Consider the following 13,731-nt stretch of genomic DNA (forward strand, 5'->3'; position numbering starts at 1 on the left):
AGATCTCCTGCCTTGCCTCGCTTGTGAATACCTTTGTACTTCTGTTTCTCTGGACTACTGACCTCGCTATCCCCGACCCTCTCCTACCCTGACCACGGCTTTGTACCTCACCATCCAGCTCTCTCCAAACCTGACCTCGCTATAGCTCCTGCTACGCTCCGGACCTCTCCTACACTGACCTCGGCAAGTATAACGACAACCCTTACCTCTCCACCCTCGACTTGGCTACCAAGACTACTCTATACTCCAGACGTGACCCCGTGTCTGTTGCTGGTGTTTACCTATTCCTTTCTCAGTACCGGGGTCTGAGTTTAGGAGTCAAATCGGGTGGTATCTCCCACAGTTTAGTGGGTCTCTTCTGTCTTTATGAATAATGACAATGTTAGCTCTTGTTATGTGCTCCAGAATCGGTTTGCTTTCTTGAAAAGAGGTAAAACGTTTTAATAAATATGGGGATAATATTTGAATATACTTTTTATAGTATACTTTGGAGAAACCATCTGGCATTGGTGCCTTATTAGATTTCAGCTCTTTGATATCTGCTATCAGTTCTAGTGTTGGGATTTTGGCATTTAATGTAATTATATCCTCTTTTGTCAATTTAGGAAGATTACAGATGTTTAAGAATGTATATATTTTAACAGTGTTCCCATCAGAGGGCCTAACTGATTTGGGTGGGTCACCGCCAGCCGCATTGGCGGCACGTGAATTTCTGGCTGCATCACTTGCCTCCACACTGGGGTCATCAGACCCACCACTTGCATCACCCTCACCACCTTCTGCAAGCAGACCTACAGGCTGCTGCTGAAGCCATCCAACCTCTCTTGAAAGAGCCTCTCTTTGCAATCTATCCAGAACCTCCTGCACGGCAGCCATTGTAACTTCTTTCCAGGAAGCAGACTGCTTTCCCTCCCCTGCCCTTCTTTGAATCCCAATAGCCCCACCCCCTCCCCATGACATGGTGAGGGGGGGGGGGGGGAATGAGCATGCAGTCCAGCCAAGCTGGAGGAGGGGAGAGGATAAGCAGCGCTCAGTCCGACAGCAGAGGTGAAAGGGCTAAAGGGGAGCCTAGTCCCGGCAGTCAGATGCCCCATCGCCAAGGGGCTCCGGATGACTTTTTTCACTCCATTTTTCTTTCTCAATCTTTCCATTGTGAAAGTATATAGGTTTTTTTTAGCAGATCAGAGTATATCCCTGACCTAGCCTGTCTTTTCACTTAGCCCAAGTAAGTGATCCATTTATATATTTAGCACGTAAGTTTTTTTTCACTATCTTGTAAGTGATTGTGTTTGCACCCTAGTTTATTTTCCTTTCTCATTTCCTACAGTAGACAAGTGAAAACCTTGTCCCTTCTGGGATCTGCATCACTTTTACCTATATATATGTAATGCACATTTATATTCACCTATTTCCACAATTCGTAATTACTTTGCGCTACTAAAGCAGCAAAACGTGGAAAATCCTATGTTTTAAAAAAAAAAAAAATCAGTTCTGTAGTATTAGATAATACTGTCTGCATTTGAAAGTTGTCAATCACTTTTTTATTATTATTGTAAAGCCCATGTTTACTAAGTGCTGCTATTCCATAAGACACTTTCTGGCACCTGAGAACACACTATGGCATATTTACGTTAATGGGCCATAAGATGTCTTCTGGCACTTGAATGGGTCATAAGGTATCTTCCGTCTCTGGAAGCAGTCTTATGGGACAGCACCCGTATATGGACCAAAGTGCCTTGCAAATAGTGGTACTGTGTTTACTTGTAGTAAATTCAAAATCAAATATATAATGGGTGAAAACTCCTTGGACCTGAGTAGTAGGGAGGCATACATTATGTCAAACTTTTTTTGACAGGTACCACGCCCCCTTTTCCCCTAAGCCCCGCCCCCTTTTGGCCTTAAACCCGCCCTATGTCCCGCCCCTTCCGTATCCGGTCCCGCCCCATCCGTATCCGGCCCCGCCCCCTGCGCATTTTTAGGTTGCCGCCCCCTGCGCCAAAAAACAGCGGTTGACGCCCCCTACGCCAAAAAACGCGGTTGACGCCTCCTAAGCCAAAAAACCGCGGTTGACATCCCCCAGACTCCATTTTTTTATTATGATGTGCATTTTTTTATTCTTTTTTGTGATTGGTGCGTACGGTTGACGTAGATTGGAGGGGGCGTATACATACGCGGGGCATGTCCGGGCATGTTTATAGGCGTTTGGGGCATGCCCGAACATGTTTTTTTTCATACGGGGGCACGTCTGGACATGTTTATTCTGAAATAACGCAGTGCGCATGTCAGAAAAGTTCAAATGACGTTGAAAAGAGGGCGTAGCATTTTTTTTTTAAAATTCAGACAGAATACGGCTTTAAGAGGCTAAACCCTCAAGTGTCAGGGTGGCCGAGTGGTTTAAGGCGTTGGACTTAAGATCCAATGGACGTATGTCCACGTGGGTTCGAATCCCACCCCAGACATAATATTTTTATATATTTTTTTTATTTGTATATATTTTTTATTTGTATAGAGACGGTACAGGGATTAGCCGCAACAGTCGGGGGTTACATATAAATAAAAAGCACAATTGTATGAGTCAAAAATTGCTTATTTTATTTTTTAAAAGATAACACAGTTTTCACCAGGAAATAATTACAAGACGTATTTACAAGTAAAAAAGTAAAACGGCTGTTAAGGCCTTAATAGACTAAAATCATCTAGAGTCGTTGAGTTAGTACGATACATAGTATAGAGGGACAGCAATACAATGTCTTATTTTACAGAGGGAAAAAAAAAAAAATTAAACAGCTTATTTACAGTTTCAACCAGTCAGCCGACGGCAATAATAGACTACCCCTCCTCTTGTTTAGTAAATAACCCGGCGGGGATGTTAAGCCAGGGGCACTTAAAGAACTGTAACGCAAATCAGAGGTTCTTTTCTGAGGAGTTAAAAGGGATGATGAAGGAGGGGGCGTTGTATCGGGGGGCAGTATTTTTAAGCGATCCAGGCTTTCTCTATTTGTTGCATTACCCACAACCGATGAGGGGATATTCAGTTCAGCCATCGCAGCCAGAAAAGGGCTCCAACCCTGTGGTATTTTACGCTTTGTAACAGTGTGACTTTGTGTAACACCGCGTACCAAATCCAGTAAATTAGAGCCCGGTATAACCTGTTTTTTATAAATAAACTCCCCTTTGTCATTCCAGCTTGTAATATGTTTAGCCTGAAACATTTTACTGAGCAATAACTCTGCATTTTTCTTGAAGCGGACATTCACGTTAGTAACAACCTCACGAATCAAATTGTCAGGCGTATCTGATGATGCAATATCCTGGAAATGTAAAGGGTGAGAGGCTGTTTCATCAGTGGGCATTAAAAGGGTTAGGCGGTTCTTCTCCCCGTCGCTCTGTTTAGCATGCACCAAGTATTTCTGCAGTACAGTAGTGTATCTTTTTATCTTTTCATCCTCTGATAAATTATTGCTATTTAAGATCGCATTAATGTCTGTATCTAGGCGATGCATGGCAACTTCACGTATGTCGCCCACTCGTTGTGGGGGGCGCTGTAAACGATCCATATCTTGTTTGGGGACCAGGTACATTTTCTCAGCATATTCCATTAGCGGTTAGTGAGAAGGCCAGTCAGCAGCGGTATAGCAATACCCAAAAGAGAGCCAATAAAGCCGCCGGACTGCTTCACCAGGCGTTTCTTTTTTACAATTGTAAATTTTTTGTCGCTCAGCTTTTTTATAATTTTACGCCACTTTTTAAGTATGCCAATTTGCCGTTTTGATAAAGGTATTTTACCTTTTAGAGCATTGAGGGCTATCTCGCATATGGCGGTGACTAAATCATTAGATGCTGAACACAGAATAACTTTTCTTTGCTTTGGTGAAGCCCTTATTAATGCTTTTAAAGTATGCCAATTGCGGCGTAGTCGGTTAGACATGTTTACAACGGCGGAGCGACTACAAGTAATGACAATTTACAGATAGTTATCTCTTTTTAGAACCGCTTTTTTTTTTTAAAACATAAACTGTGGGGTTGTCAGGCGGAAAGATACCGGTTCTTAAGCGGTACTCATCAGGGGTCGTGGCTCTTAAATCTACTAACAAAAAACCATAGGGGGACCGTGTGGCATCTTCAAATGCCTCTAAAAAGAATTGTGATTTACCAGGATACATTTGACGAGCTAAGGTGTTAATTTGTAATTTATCCCTTGGATTTTTAAAAAGAACCATATATTTAGTGTTTAAATTTGTAGAGTCTGTTATGCTTACATCGCCAGTTTTGACAATCACCTGTGCTACATGCGCCCATACAAACCACCGGTCCTCACTGACAACTACATTTTTTATGACTTTGAGTGCATGCAGGAGACGGGCGTACACATACCAAATTATGTCTACGCCATGCCTTTAAGGGATGATGAAGAAAAAGGTTGTGCCCAGTCTTTAGACGGCACTGTGGGTTGGGAGTTCCAGGGTCCAGAGTGTTTGGCTGATTTTGTAAAAAAATTCATAGACAGGCCCTTTAGGGAGTACACTTTCATCGCACATAATGCCGGCCGTTACGATTCCTATTTTGTGGTGCAACAGCTGCTTAAAGAGAAGATAAAAATAGAATTACTAGCACAAGGCGGTAAATTATTATGTGTAACAATACCTGATCTGAATATCAGATTTATCGACTCTTTAAATTTCCTCCCCATGAAGCTCAGTAAGTTGCCACAGGCCCTGGGGTTTACAGGCAGTAAAGGATATTTCCCACACTTTTTTAACACAGTACAGAATCAAAATTACAGCGGTTCTATGCCCTCTATAGAGCATTACGGCCCCCAGTACATGATGGCCGACGAGAAAACGGGGTTCATGACATGGTATGAAGCGAACAAACATTGTGATTTCAATTTTCAGGCTGAGCTTAAAAGCTATTGCATTGAGGATGTAAAAATTTTGAAGAAAGCCTGTATCTGCTTTAGAACCAGTGTCATAGAAATGACAGAGCATACGGTAATGAGCGACCGTGAGTCTCAGATTGGTGAGGAAGATGTCTATAATGTGGAACCCTTTCAGCTGACAACACTCGCCTCTGTGTGCATGGCTATGTATCGGCTCAAATTTTTACCCAGTAACACCATCGCCATTGTACCCCCTGACAATTACAACATCACAAAAAAACGCTTCTCTACGCCCGCCACACAGTGGCTACTGTATGTGGCCTACAAGGAGAATATAGTCATACAGCACGCTTTAAGGGGCGGTGAAAAGATGGTGGGTAACTATTTTCTGGATGGTTATGCGGTGATTAATGGTGTTCAAACAGCCTTTGAATTCAACGGCTGCTTTTACCACGGATGTCCCATGTGTTACAATGAAAAAGATACAAACACTGTTACATCTCTCACATATGGTCAATTGTACCACAAAACATCCATCAAAACACATTTTCTAAAAACCAAATGTGGCTATGCGGTGCGTGAGCTGTGGGAGCACGAGTGGAAACACATGTTAGAGACCGATACGAATCTAAAGGCGTTTCTACTTAAAAGTGATTTTCCACAACCCATGAACCCCCGTGATGCACTTTACGGCGGCCGCACAAACGCTATTAAGCTGTACCACAAAACGGCGCCCGGTGAGAGTATACATTACTATGATTTTACCAGCTTGTATCCTTTTATCAACAAAACCAAAATGTACCCCACCGGTCACCCTAAGATCATCTATGAGAATTTTCTCTCTTTTGACAGGTACTTTGGGATTGCTAAAGTAAAAGTCTATCCGCCTAGAGACTTATTTTTCCCCATCCTTCCTGTTAAAATGAATGGCAAGCTCATGTTTCCGCTATGCAGCACATGCGCCGTCACCAACCAGACGACGCCTTGCTGTCATACGGATGAGGAGCGCTCATTGACCGGTACGTGGTGTACCGTTGAAATCCAGGCAGCGTTGAAGAAAGGGTACCGGCTGTGTAAAATTTTTGAAATTTGGCACTTTGCATGTTATACAAAAAAATTGTTTGCTAAATACATTAAGGTGCACCTCAGGGACAAACAGGAGGCATCTGGATACCCCAGCTGGTGTACAGACGAGGTCAAAAAACAAAAATACATCAGCGAGTATTTTTCAAAAGAGGGTATACGTTTACGCGCTGATAAAATAGACATTAACCCGGCAAAAAGACAAATTTCTAAACTGTTTCTAAATTCTTTGTGGGGTAAATTCGGTCAAAAGACTAATTTACAAAATACAAGCATTGTAACAAGCCCTGATGAACTTTTTGGTTACGCCTTTTCAACGCAATACGATGTGTCATCTTTAGACTTCCTAGATGATGACACGGCCATGGTTAGCTGGAAGTATACAAAGGAGGGATACACTGTAGGTCGTAATGTCAATATTTTTATTGCCTGTTTTACGACGGCCTATGCCCGTCTTGAACTGTACAATGTTTTGGACAAGCTACAAGAGCGGTGTCTCTACCATGACACTGACTCTGTCATTTTTGTTAGCAAAACAGGTGACTGGAATCCGCCTCTGGGTGACTACTTAGGGGAGCTGACTAGTGAACTACCGAATGGTACACACATTACAGAATTTGTTTCCGCCGGTCCCAAGACTTACGGTTACAAGCTTTCTACTGGTAAAACGTGTCTAAAAGTTAAAGGTATAACACTGAACGCTGCAAACGCTGAATTGATTAACTTTGACACTTTAAAAGATATTGTCCTGGACTACCCCTTACACTCTGATCCTGAAGATCAGAAAAAGATTGTGGTACAACAGGCTGGGATTGTCCGAAATAAACGTTACTGGCAGATTGAGACTCGTCCTCTACAGAAAACACAAAAGTGTGTGTACACGAAACGACAGCTGACCAACGACTTCACAACCCTACCCTTTGGTTACTAATTATAAATCTGTAATGGATATCAGGCTTCAACATCCTTTCTCGTGTATTTTAGCCGGGCCGTCAAATTCAGGGAAAAGCTATTTTGTTAAACAGCTTTTGCAACATTCTAGCACTCACTTGTCGCACCGACCTGATAATATCGTATGGTTTTATGCATGCTGGCAATATCTTTATGATGAACTGTTAAGCACTATGCCCCACATTAGATTTATTGAGGGTATACCCGCTACATTTAATGACGATGCTCTTTTTCCCCCTGGTAAAGTGAATTTGACAATCGTTGATGACTTGATGGAAGCAGCCAGTGAGAGCTCTGAAATTGAAAAAGCATTCACCAAGTATGTGCATCACAGAAACCTCAGTATCATGTACCTCGTACAAAATGTTTTTTGCCAGGGTAAAAAAAGCAGAACCATAAATTTAAACACTAAATATATGGTTCTTTTTAAAAATCCAAGGGATAAATTACAAATTAACACCTTAGCTCGTCAAATGTATCCTGGTAAATCACAATTCTTTTTAGAGGCATTTGAAGATGCCACACGGTCCCCCTATGGTTTTTTGTTAGTAGATTTAAGAGCCACGACCCCTGATGAGTACCGCTTAAGAACCGGTATCTTTCCGCCTGACAACCCCACAGTTTATGTTTTAAAAAAAAAAAGCGGTTCTAAAAAGAGATAACTATCTGTAAATTGTCATTACTTGTAGTCGCTCCGCCGTTGTAAACATGTCTAACCGACTACGCCGCAATTGGCATACTTTAAAAGCATTAATAAGGGCTTCACCAAAGCAAAGAAAAGTTATTCTGTGTTCAGCATCTAATGATTTAGTCACCGCCATATGCGAGATAGCCCTCAATGCTCTAAAAGGTAAAATACCTTTATCAAAACGGCAAATTGGCATACTTAAAAAGTGGCGTAAAATTATAAAAAAGCTGAGCGACAAAAAATTTACAATTGTAAAAAAGAAACGCCTGGTGAAGCAGTCCGGCGGCTTTATTGGCTCTCTTTTGGGTTTTGCTATACCGCTGCTGACTGGCCTTCTCACTAACCGCTAATGGAATATGCTGAGAAAATGTACCTGGTCCCCAAACAAGATATGGATCGTTTACAGCGCCCCCCACAACGAGTGGGCGACATACGGGAAGTTGCCATGCATCGCCTAGATACAGACATTAATGCGATCTTAAATAGCAATAATTTATCAGAGGATGAAAAGATAAAAAGATAGGCCCCGCCCCATCCGTATCCGGCCCCGCCCCCTGCGCATTTTTAGGTTGCCGCCCCCTGCGCCAAAAAACAGCGGTTGACGCCCCCTACGCCAAAAAACGCGGTTGACGCCTCCTAAGCCAAAAAACCGCGGTTGACATCCCCCAGACTCCATTTTTTTATTATGATGTGCATTTTTTTATTCTTTTTTGTGATTGGTGCGTACGGTTGACGTAGATTGGAGGGGGCGTATACATACGCGGGGCATGTCCGGGCATGTTTATAGGCGTTTGGGGCATGCCCGAACATGTTTTTTTTCATACGGGGGCACGTCTGGACATGTTTATTCTGAAATAACGCAGTGCGCATGTCAGAAAAGTTCAAATGACGTTGAAAAGAGGGCGTAGCATTTTTTTTTTAAAATTCAGACAGAATACGGCTTTAAGAGGCTAAACCCTCAAGTGTCAGGGTGGCCGAGTGGTTTAAGGCGTTGGACTTAAGATCCAATGGACGTATGTCCACGTGGGTTCGAATCCCACCCCAGACATAATATTTTTATATATTTTTTTTATTTGTATATATTTTTTATTTGTATAGAGACGGTACAGGGATTAGCCGCAACAGTCGGGGGTTACATATAAATAAAAAGCACAATTGTATGAGTCAAAAATTGCTTATTTTATTTTTTAAAAGATAACACAGTTTTCACCAGGAAATAATTACAAGACGTATTTACAAGTAAAAAAGTAAAACGGCTGTTAAGGCCTTAATAGACTAAAATCATCTAGAGGCGTTGAGTTAGTACGATACATAGTATAGAGGGACAGCAATACAATGTCTTATTTTACAGAGGGAAAAAAAAAAAAATTAAACAGCTTATTTACAGTTTCAACCAGTCAGCCGACGGCAATAATAGACTACCCCTCCTCTTGTTTAGTAAATAACCCGGCGGGGATGTTAAGCCAGGGGCACTTAAAGAACTGTAACGCAAATCAGAGGTTCTTTTCTGAGGAGTTAAAAGGGATGATGAAGGAGGGTTCGTTGTATCGGGGGGCAGTATTTTTAAGCGATCCAGGCTTTCTCTATTTGTTGCATTACCCACAACCGATGAGGGGATATTCAGTTCAGCCATCGCAGCCAGAAAAGGGCTCCAACCCTGTGGTATTTTACGCTTTGTAACAGTGTGACTTTGTGTAACACCGCGTACCAAATCCAGTAAATTAGAGCCCGGTATAACCTGTTTTTTATAAATAAACTCCCCTTTGTCATTCCAGCTTGTAATATGTTTAGCCTGAAACATTTTACTGAGCAATAACTCTGCATTTTTCTTGAAGCGGACATTCACGTTAGTAACAACCTCACGAATCAAATTGTCAGGCGTATCTGATGATGCAATATCCTGGAAATGTAAAGGGTGAGAGGCTGTTTCATCAGTGGGCATTAAAAGGGTTAGGCGGTTCTTCTCCCCGTCGCTCTGTTTAGCATGCACCAAGTATTTCTGCAGTACAGTAGTGTATCTTTTTATCTTTTCATCCTCTGATAAATTATTGCTATTTAAGATCGCATTAATGTCTGTATCTAGGCGATGCATGGCAACTTCACGTATGTCGCCCACTCGTTGTGGGGGGCGCTGTAAACGATCCATATCTTGTTTGGGGACCAGGTACATTTTCTCAGCCTTTTTTTTAATTTTTATTTCTTTATTATTATTTATTTATTTTTGTAATTTTCTTTCATGTAGTTTTGGCTGCTGCACTTCAAGCTGAGCGGTTGGCTAATGACGCTCTAGACTGTCGATTTGGAAAACAGGTTACTGATGGTGCGTATTTATATAAAAGCGGTTGCATATACTTTTTTTTTTTTTACTTTTAAAGTTACCTGTGTACATGAATAACCGTCTATGCGGTCTTTTATGCCGTACAGAACAAACCATGGGGGGTACGGAAAACGGTGTACGATCTGTCAAACGTACGATCAAACAGCACAACCCTGATCCGTCCATAATGACAAATCAAAAACGGGGTATGTATGACAATGTATCGCTGTTATATTTAAAACTAACACTATAGACATGTTTTGAACTTATTTAAAACTTTATAGATTACGGCTGTAATTATATATCTAAGTGGACTAAGATAGTGTTTCTATTCATTTTATTACACTTTTTTTTTATAGCCAACATTAGGGTTCATGCAGCCACAATAATTGTGTAGTTATTTTTTTTATTTTTAAATGCTGCTATCTATTATAAAACTTTTTAATAATGAGGTCATTGTTCACAGATTCAAAAATGCACCGGCACCAAAGCGTTAGAAGCCCAAAAGTCGCCACTGAAATGCAAATCCAGAACAAGAAACCACGGGCCCCGCAACCTGAAAAGCCTGGTGAGTATATTGTGTTGTTGAGATTTTGAAGCTGTTATATAAACTCTGTCAAACGATCGACCAAACAGCACAGCCCTGAACCGTCCATAATGACAAATCAAAAAAGGGGATAGCCTACATTAGGGATCATACAGACAATAATTGTGTAGCTATTTTTTATTTTTAAATATTGCTGTCTATTATAAAACTTTTTAATAAAGAGGACCTTGTTCACAGCGTCAAAAATGCACCGGACCCAATGCGTTAGAAGCCCAAAAGTCAACGCTGAAATGCAAACCCAGAACAAGAAACCACGGGCCCCGCAACCTGAAAAGCCTGGTGAGTCTATTGTGCTGTAATTCAAGCCTCTATATACGTGGTGTTGCGTAATGTAGTACTAACATAGTTCCTCAAGCTGTCTGGACTTTAATCTATTAATGAAATGAGCTGACAGTATTCTTTTTTTTTTTTTTGTTGTTGATGTTTTTAGCCTCAAAGACGACCGTAAGGCATGCCACTAGACGTGTTCCTGATAAATGTACCCCTGCACACGACAATGAGCAGCCCAGCACATCAAAAGCTTTGTACGGTGTAAAGCGACCAACAACAACGGTTACGGTTACAATCGAACCACCACCAGCTACAATGTTGAACTCCCCAACAGCAAAGGCGGATATCATTTCGCGTGCCACCGGCGGTGAGTCAGCACGCATAAACACAACGCCTGTATCAGGCATGCAACATGCCCAGTTGGAAAATATATTGCGTAGAATTGACTTTGGCAGACGCCCACGTGTAAATGACCCTGCTGTTGCACAGCCAACAATTAAAAGACGAAGGGTGCCTTTACAGGACATCACACCGGTCACAAACAGTAAAAGTCAAGGGTTTCCTTTACAGGACATCACGATTGTCACAAACAATGATCATGGGGCGCAGAAAGGTCAGTCAGGTAACTGTACGACGATTAATGACATTGATACACCGCATTATTGGCGATGGTTCTATAATCATTTTGTTTTTTGGATAGATTTAAATCGGCTTATAGAAAATGTAATAAGCGACTTGAAAACATTGATTTTTGTGAAAGAGCATGAACGCGATTTAGAGCGCATGAAAGCCTTGTTATTAAGGCTTCGCCGTTCAAGCGATATATTTCACAAGGGTGTAATGCATCTAAAGGGGGATTCAGGGGCCAACAACCAAAACATAATACACGACGTAATAATAACAACACCGTGTACTGACAATACACACCCAAAAGCCACAACAACGCTGTGTATAGAGGACGAATCTGACATTGAGAGCCGGGGTTGTACTGAATACCTTTTCTGGGTGGATGTAAAGAGGTCTATCAACGCATTCATGCGTGAACTGTATTCACATTGTTGGGTGCCTCATGTCGAACGCAACATGTGTATGGAGCCGGCGTTCAAACTAAAACTTGATCGTTTAACGACTGTATTTAGCAACGGGGCCCAATTACTAACCAATTCATGACTAAATATGGTGGGCAGGGGCTTAGATCAACACCCCACGTTAAACAGAAGCACGCAGAGCGGCCAGCAGATAAATTATGTTGTAGACAACAACTCAGAACACACGCCAGAATGCTCATTAATGCCCGTTAGTACAGGTGATTTATCGACCCCCGTTATGAGCCCCAACTTAATTGCGGTCGAACATACCCAGAGGGGTATAATGCCATTAATTTCTGTACAGTCAGAGCCATCTGTAAATGAAATTAATGTTGAAAGGTCTGTACTGCCGGTTGAAAATAGTGTTGAAATACATACACCACTGATAATACAGCCCCCTAACGATGCGGCGGATCAGTCTGTATTTTTGGAACGTGTAGCGCAGTACCAAAGAGTACGACAAAATTTTAATGCTGTGGAACATTTTGAACATTTTCAATTTGTAAATCTTGATCGTATAACATCATTTTCAGTGGCATTACAGGCGGTACATGATTCTATACAGTGTACATTGAATAGACTACTGCCCGACATAGGACCCCATGACATGGTGCAATTACGTCTAGACGGTGACACGTTAAATAGAGCTTTATACTCTATTAAACGCTCTAAGGACGCCTTAAGCGCTGAGACGTTTTTGGAACATGTGGCAAACATGTTACAAAGCAACGCGGAGGTTCTTGGTGACGGTACTTTAAGACTATTGGTCATAATTGTTAAGAACAGAGTTGGTGGTGTGATGCACCGTAGACGCATTAATTAAACGCCTTACAGTCGCATCGTAAACAAAAAAAGACAATTACTCTTTGACTTAAATAACGACAGCCATAACTTGTGTCTAGCAGCCAGTCTTTGTGCCCTGTTAGAAAAGAGAGATACGGCTGACGCGGTGTTACTGGAGAAAGCACGTTTGATACATCGCACCCTGGGTATTCCTGATGATCGTCTAGTCAGTTTTAGCGACATACCCGACTTTGAAAAGCACTTGAATGTAACCATTAAAGTGTTCTACCACAATCGGGGAGAATGGCAGTTTTTTAATACAAGTGAGCCCTGCAAAGAGAGGGTTTTATTTATATACCATGAAGACACACATTACTTTGGCGTAAAAAAAATAAACGCTTTCATCGGGGCCAATTACTTTTGCGATTTTTGTCATACTCCATTCGCTCACAAAAATAACCATTCATGCCGCTATTTTTGCCGATCGTGCCACAGACGGAATTGTGTTGAGGTCATAGCAGACATGCCTAGGTGTCCTATGTGTCGGGCATTTTGTCGTTCACAGGATTGTTTGAGTGAACACAAGAAACTAGCCCAAGCTGCTAAAATAGATTGTAAACGCAAGAAATACTGCGACCGTTGCGGTCGCTACACAGATGACGATCATGATGAATGCAGAGGTTTGCAGTGTAGAGTCTGTTATGCTTACATCGCCAGTTTTGACAATCACCTGTGCTACATGCGCCCATACAAACCACCGGTCCTCACTGACAACTACATTTTTTATGACTTTGAGTGCATGCAGGAGACGGGCGTACACATACCAAATTATGTCTACGCCATGCCTTTAAGGGATGATGAAGAAAAAGGTTGTGCCCAGTCTTTAGACGGCACTGTGGGTTGGGAGTTCCAGGGTCCAGAGTGTTTGGCTGATTTTGTAAAAAAATTCATAGACAGGCCCTTTAGGGAGTACACTTTCATCGCACATAATGCCGGCCGTTACGATTCCTATTTTGTGGTGCAACAGCTGCTTAAAGAGAAGATAAAAATAGAATTACTAGCACA

The 13,731-nt window shown here is 41.8% G+C and overlaps 1 protein-coding gene and 2 non-coding genes across 5 annotated transcripts in view; 2 read left to right on the plus strand and 1 right to left on the minus strand.

Moving 5' to 3' along the window:
• The window catches only part of KCNQ5 (potassium voltage-gated channel subfamily Q member 5), a 699,212-nt gene that overhangs the window by 270,222 nt on the left and 415,259 nt on the right, over nt 1-13,731 (minus strand). The window lies entirely within an intron of this gene.
• TRNAL-UAA (transfer RNA leucine (anticodon UAA)) lies at nt 2,376-2,459 on the plus strand. Its single transcript has one exon. It is a non-coding gene; the product is annotated as a tRNA-Leu (tRNA).
• Nucleotides 8,566-8,649, plus strand: TRNAL-UAA (transfer RNA leucine (anticodon UAA)). The gene has a single exon. It is a non-coding gene; the product is annotated as a tRNA-Leu (tRNA).

The sequence above is a fragment of the Ascaphus truei genome, chromosome 4 (assembly GCF_040206685.1).
Source record: "Ascaphus truei isolate aAscTru1 chromosome 4, aAscTru1.hap1, whole genome shotgun sequence".
Taxonomy (NCBI): Eukaryota; Metazoa; Chordata; class Amphibia; order Anura; family Ascaphidae; genus Ascaphus; species Ascaphus truei.